The 6,817-nt window shown below is 41.7% G+C and overlaps 1 long non-coding RNA gene across 1 annotated transcript; it reads left to right on the top strand.

Annotated features, from left to right (window-relative positions):
- Positions 1–6,119: 6,119 nt before the first annotated feature.
- Positions 6,120–6,817, top strand: LOC26514784. The gene is made up of 2 exons (XR_001408975.3): positions 6,120–6,350; positions 6,549–6,817. It is a non-coding gene; the product is annotated as an uncharacterized LOC26514784 (long non-coding RNA).

The following is a 6,817-nucleotide window of genomic DNA, read 5'->3' as shown; positions in this document are numbered from 1 at the left end:
GTACGGCTTTGTGTGTCCGTAATCTGGAAAAAGAAAGAAGGCAAACTGCAGAGTCACAGCCACACACACATCATTCGTTTGGCAATCTCAATCTCAAGTACTTTCAATTCATTTCAAATGCTGCCATTGATACACTCGAACAGGAAAGCTTTCCCGCACTTTCGGAGGAAATTCACAAGTCGCATAATATTTAGAGAGGAAAAGCAAGAGTGAAGAAAAAATATAGAAGGGGAATGGGAGGGAGGAGAGGATAAGTCTGGGGGAATAGGGCCGGAAAAAACAACTCAAGGGGTGGCTTTGTTTTTCCGGCAATAAATCAAGTTGGTCTCCTCGTACATAGGTCTGGCCCCAAACCGAATGACAGCTTATTGGCTTTGGAATCATCCAATCCAATCCGATCCAATTGACGTTGACGTATATCACATTATCATGGCAGCGGTAAAGTCATGACAATAAATGCTGCCATTGTACACGGTTCCAGGTATTTGGAGCACTTTAAACTGAATTTCAATAAGAGGTGTGGCCAGCCCGGCCAGGTCGTTACTATGCCTTCTATTAGCTTATGGATTTACTCCTAAAACTTATTACTACCTTTACTTTATTATATTGTCTATAACTGCTTAAACTAAATTAAATTAGAACTAAAGCTTTGGCATAATTCATTGTCTAAAGGCGTTTAAAATATGCGTCTGGCACTTGGAAGTTATCTGTAAGCGTCTTAACAGTTCAATGCCAATCAATAGAGTACCCGGGGATTATCTGGCACACCTAGAGAAAGCCAACTGAAATTTGGCATTCACCATTAACCAGACACCAGCCAATCAGTGCCTAATTAACAAACCAACTGACCGGTCTAAAATATGCAAGACGCAATCGTTCGGTCCAGGACTGGGCCTATATGTAGCTCTGTATTTGGTCTTGGACGTCGTCTTGCCAAATTGTTCATGCCCCAGTGCTTATCAAATATTGGCTATATGACACACAGCTGTCACATTTCAGTATCGCCACCTTGCCCAGAGAATTCGTTATCCGTAATTTGCAATCAGAAATTCGGAGTTCGTAAGTCTCGCCCACTTAAATGGCTTGTGCGAAATGTGTTTGAAATTGTCAGCACTTGGGCCTGATGGGCTTAATTATTGAATCACCTGTTAATGGAAAAATCTGTATGCTAATTATGCACGCATGCCGTTCTGGTGGTCAGTCAGTCGGTTTCGCTCTACTCTCCGTGCACTTAATTGATGGCAAGTGCTGCTCCGGAGAGGCGAACAAAAGTTAATTCAATCATAAAAGCGGGCCATAACTATAAAAAAAGGCAGAAAATTCCCCGCTTTTCCATAATTCTGCATAAAGTAAATTGGGAAATGTATGATAAATGACAGGGCCGCAGATCTCAACGGCAGCAAAAGCAAAAATAATAGCAACAATGAATGGTCGAGGACGAGTATGAGAACGAGAACCTCGATCCGAATGGGGATGGGGATGTAAATGGGGAAGGAAAAGAAAAATTGGTCGGTAGGAAAACCTTGTGAAATATTAATGCGCCGGCATATAAATAAAATAAGTAGTAATTGTGGCTAGTGGAGGTTCCACTCAGCCGTCTGCGAAGCGGGTAGGTAGGTTGGGATTCTAGGGGGTGGCCTTGGGCATCCGCTGGCCGTTGCCCATGTCTTTGCACAAAAAGTTATGAAAATTGCATTTTAATCTGAAAACGAATTGTTTATTATTTCGCTGAGGTTTAAATTTGTTGAAATAATTGCATTGAGCGGGTTGTGAGGGTGGTGGTGGTGGTGGTGGTGGTTCGATGGTGCGGGCTCTGTAGCGAATTGAGAGGAAGCGGCAATGGCAACAATCGGAGGCAGGCAGCCAGCTAGCCAGGACGAACGAGGACGACGGCCACAGGAAAACACAACAATGCCACAAACACACGCATTCACACAAACAAGCTCACATGCAGAGCAGGTCACAATTGGTGGGGATCGGGTATGAGGATGTGGATGGGGTTTGTTGCGGGAATGGGAACGGGAATGGTTGCCAGGAGGTAGGTCCTGTCCCAGGGACTTGCTCCGGAATCGTCGAACAAAGAACGGGGCAAAATTGTGCATGTAATCAGTTTCAAGTGTGTGCTGCAAGAGGGTTATTCGAGAAAGCCATTCCGTCTCCCCCCGCCTACCAGTCAACCCACCCATCTGCCCACCCCTTCCTCCTTTGCTTGTCATCTGAAAAGTATGCAACGTTGTCGTCGTGGACGCGACTTTGTTGCTGTTGTTTTATTTCGCCTTTGCCGTCCTCCCATCACATACCACACATCCTGCTGGGGGAAACCGGCAATTTCGGACAGGTGAACGGCAAAGGAAAATGTCCGGAAAATCCGACATACTGTATCTAGTAATGTTTTAGGAAAAACAAACTGATGAAATTTCTTTCAAAATAGTGAATAGAAAAATTAAATTTGAAGAAAATAACTAAATAACTGATAAAATTTCATATATTTAATTACAATAATATATTTATTATAATGTGCTCAGCCAGAACGAAAATATCCAATTTTATGAGCTGTAAAATAAGAAAATTCTATTCAAATTAAAGCCATAAAAAGCCAACGTAAAAAGTCTTTGAATTTTAAATGGTAAGCTCAAGTCGAATCCTTGGCTTTATTGCCATTTTCTTGCTACTTTTGTTGTTGTTTTTTATGCGCAAAAATTGATTTTTATGCACTTTTCACTCACACACTTGCACTCCTGCCGTTACACACATGAATTATTGTTCATAAAGTATATTTTATGAAAGCAACGACTCACAGCAAATTATAAGGTATTAAGTGAGCATGGATGGCGCTCGCACGTATCCACCGTTTCCTGTGAGTGCATGAGTGTATACGGGTGTGTATATTGGCGAGTGTGTGTGTGTGTATTTTGTGCCGACACTCTCTAGTACCGCCAGTCCGAGGACAATAACAAAAAACAAAGCCAAAAGAATGAAAATGTCATAAAATATGAGGGCATGAAGCACTCCAAGAGCGCCATACCCTTATTACAATAATTGCAAAATTGTGTAGGTGAAAGATTCTGAAAAAATGATTTCATTTTAAGTTGCCTGGCAAATTGAGTAGTTACTCTCCATGAACACCCTCCCCCCATACACAAACACACAAACACATACATGAAACTGCTAATGAAGGCGTTAAGCAAGTCTTGGAAAAGTCTCCGATGAATTCCCAAGCACGGCCAGCCAATTACGGGTGCGCGGTTCTCGGGCTCGTTACGCAACGTGCTAAAAATCAAAACTCCATGAAATAAACCAATTTAAAAAGTTCAAAAACTAATTTTGCGCTTAGTTTGTCTGATAAAAGAAGACGACGTCGCCGTCGCCACCGCTCATACAAGATGAAAAAAATAAAAAAAACGAATCTGTCCACCTACCGTTGAACTCATCCTTGAGTATGTCGCTCACTACACTACGAGTATCTGTGAGTACGAGTATCTCAATCTCACTGTAAAAGTTGGAGAGGGACAGGAAGGAGATGTCGCTGCAGCAGTTTGCTTTTGGGTTTAACACACAGCAAAACATGTAAAAGTTCTGGAGTTGTCAACGCCGCTGCTGCCAGGAGCGCATTTAAATATTTAAACGACAACACGTGTGAAAACATTGCCGATGCCATTGGGCTTTAACACCCGCTCCGACAGATCTGGAGATTCGGTGACTACTATCTGCCATATACTCCATATAGCCCATGGCCCCGTCCACTTGTACACCTTAAATCGAAGAGAAATGCTCACTTTTCACTTTATTAATTGCACAAGTTTGCAATTGTTTTTGCTGTCACTTTATTTTTATCGCAAGCGCACTCTGTTTTTAACGTAGTGTGTGTCTCTGCGAATGTGTTTGTAATGTAGGTGTTGGTGTGCGTCAGCTCAAAGTTGCCAACTGCAATAATTTTTGCGACTTCAGCGATTTTTTTGCCACTTGAACGCGTAGAGACAACCCTCCAGCTTTTGCAGCAGCCACTCAAGGTAGCTCCTTTTGGCCCCTTTGTAATATTGTAGCATTTGTCTTTTAGTGGAAATCTCTTTTTGAGTGTGTCTTGCTGTGGAATGGAAAACGGAGAAAGGAGCTGGAGGCAGAGGCAGAGGCAGAGAAAGCGTGGGAAATTGAGGGGAGAACACAGGGAGCAAGGACACATGCATATACGTACATCTATTTGCATATAAATGCTCGGCGGCATGGGGCAAAAAGCATTTGCATGTGAAAACAATTGTAGCAGCACCACCACTCTTGCTCCACTCCGCTCCGCTCCTCTTCGTCTTCTGCTCCGCTTTGAGCCATAAAATAAATAGCCAAAATGATAATAAGTTTAGACATAGACAAAAACTTGAAGCCAAAATGAAAAAGTGCAGCGGATTTGGCTGCAAAGCTTAAGCTGTTGTGAAAAATGTTTGGCATGCTTTTAGGCTGCAACGCACCAGCGAAAAAAGGGGCAAGAAACTCAACATCCCAGCAAGCTACCAGCAAGCTAAGAGAAATGAGGCACGCACAAAGCCAAACAAATTTGATTTGATTGCCTTGGGTTGGCAGAAGGGGAATTGCCTTGCGATGTAACGGGGATCACAGCTTGATAGCCGTGGATTGCGGTATTTTATGGCGCCTCTTTTTAAATGGCTTAATGCCGCCAAACAAATATAAAACAATTCGCATGCGACGGTGCCATCTCAAATTGGCAGCTAATTTCGGTTTATATGTCTCATATTTCTTGTTTTTACTATGCACCACCGACCGCACTGAGCCAAGTCCGAGAGCATGGCCCAAACGCATTAAAAGCCAACCATCTAACCAGCATGACCCCGGACCAAGTTTTCTCAGTCGCTCCAATTTCCACCTTCACCTGCAGCTCCACTTACGGCTGAACTTAAACTTTAGTCGCCCCCACACCCTAACATCCCCTTTACATCTCACCTCTGTGACACGCCCTGGGCTGCCATTAACATTTAAGTAAATTGATCAGCACATTTAAATGCGATCACGATGATGATGGCGAACCGCTGGGTCCAATTAGTGGCGTGCTGTGTGCCGTGAGCTTTGAGCTGCTGCTGGTAGTTGCACTTCGAAAAATATTTATTCCAAATAGATTATGTGACACAAACAAGGTTAATGATTCATTTCTTGAAATATATTTTCCTTTTTATAATTCATATATTATGATATTTTTCCTCTAGAGTTCTTTCTTTACCTTTAACTTAAAGCCAAGTTACTAAAGCTAAGTTCTAAGTCTGGTAGAAATTTGGTTAATTTCAGAAACTTCAGTTAATGTTACATTCCTAATTATTTTACTAAGATTTTAAATAATTTTATGTTTGATTCATAACTTTGTTAACTGATCAGATCGAAACCTAAATAAAATGTTTATGATTGATATTCAGAATTCGTAAAGATTTTCAATTCAATATTCCTCAAGACATTATAAAACATTGAAAGGCTTCATTGAGTTCTAGTATCTGGATTTTAAAGGAAATTCATACAAACTGTACCATTATCGTTTTAATTAATCATTCTATATTTTTCCCAGTGCATGGCTCGGATGCTGGGGGAGCGATGTTTTCAGTGGAATGCAATGCGCACGACGACCGACGTGCATTGAATATTTGCATATAAATTTTCTATACAAACACATAGTTTTGGTCTCGTGGTCCGTAGTAAGATATGTGCGGCTTTAGAGAATATAGCCCTGAACACACAGAGAGTCATCGCAAGTCCCAGATCTGCGGCATAAATTTCAACGGGCGGCCAGGGACCTAGGGGGATAAATTGGACTGCTGCGTCCGTGAATATGCCGATGCTGATAGTCAACATATTGGATATAAATTTAGACGAACGTGACACAACTTAAGTCATAACCTAAATAAATATCACGCAATAATGAGGGACATTTGCGACAAAATATAACAAAACATGCCTCGGCGCAACCGAAATGGCGTTTGAAAAAACAAGAAAAAAAAGACCAAACAAGCAAAATGCCGCCTACGCCCGGCCTAATGTTTGATCATTTTGTTTGGCAATTTATTTTATTGGTTATTGCATTTTAAACCAAAAACTCAGCAGGCCACGCACAGCGGCCGTTGCTACGTGCGTCTCGCCATTTGTTTGTTTTTAATGGAAATCATTTTTGCATTTAACAACATAAACAGCCCGTCGTCACCACCCCGACTCCTTCGCATCATTTTATATCCAGAAAGTGAGTGAGATGCTCAGTCAGTCAGCCAGTTAGTCGGATATTCAGTCGGCCTGTCTAAAAAGTTCAAATTCCGTAAACAAACAGAAGGAAAGTAGGAGAACACCTGGGGAAAATACTGCTTGAGGTATGATTTGAGGTTTTTAAAGATTACTTTTTAAAGCATAAAATATTTCATGTCTTAGGTTATAGATCTTCTTATGAACAAAGTTGAAGTTTTAGTACTACCCTTTATTAAATTTTTTTTCTGTGTACAAGGGTGTGGGAGGGTGGAGATTTTTTTTGGTAAGAGACTCACGCACTCGCTTCCATCTTATTTTCGTAGATTGTCGATTCCGAACCCGCTGGCAGCTGCACCTGTCATTGCTGAAATAAACGATAAACAGACATGGAGGTACGGCTACACCGGACCGTGGAGTTTGCCTCACAACTCACAATGGCCTCAAAATTTATGTCTGGGATCAAAAAGTTCTCTAACCTCTGAACTGTGCAGGTGCTCGACTGGTAACGAATACCGCAGCAGATGGGGGCGCTAAGAGATTTATTAGTTCGACCAAAATATTGATGAATAAATTAAGAAATGCATTTAAGGTA

This window comes from Drosophila ananassae, chromosome 2L, assembly GCF_017639315.1.
Source record: "Drosophila ananassae strain 14024-0371.13 chromosome 2L, ASM1763931v2, whole genome shotgun sequence".
Lineage (NCBI taxonomy): Eukaryota > Metazoa > Arthropoda > Insecta > Diptera > Drosophilidae > Drosophila > Drosophila ananassae.
The sequence above is the reverse complement of the archived record's forward strand: the minus strand, read 5'-3'. Positions and strand labels throughout refer to the sequence as shown.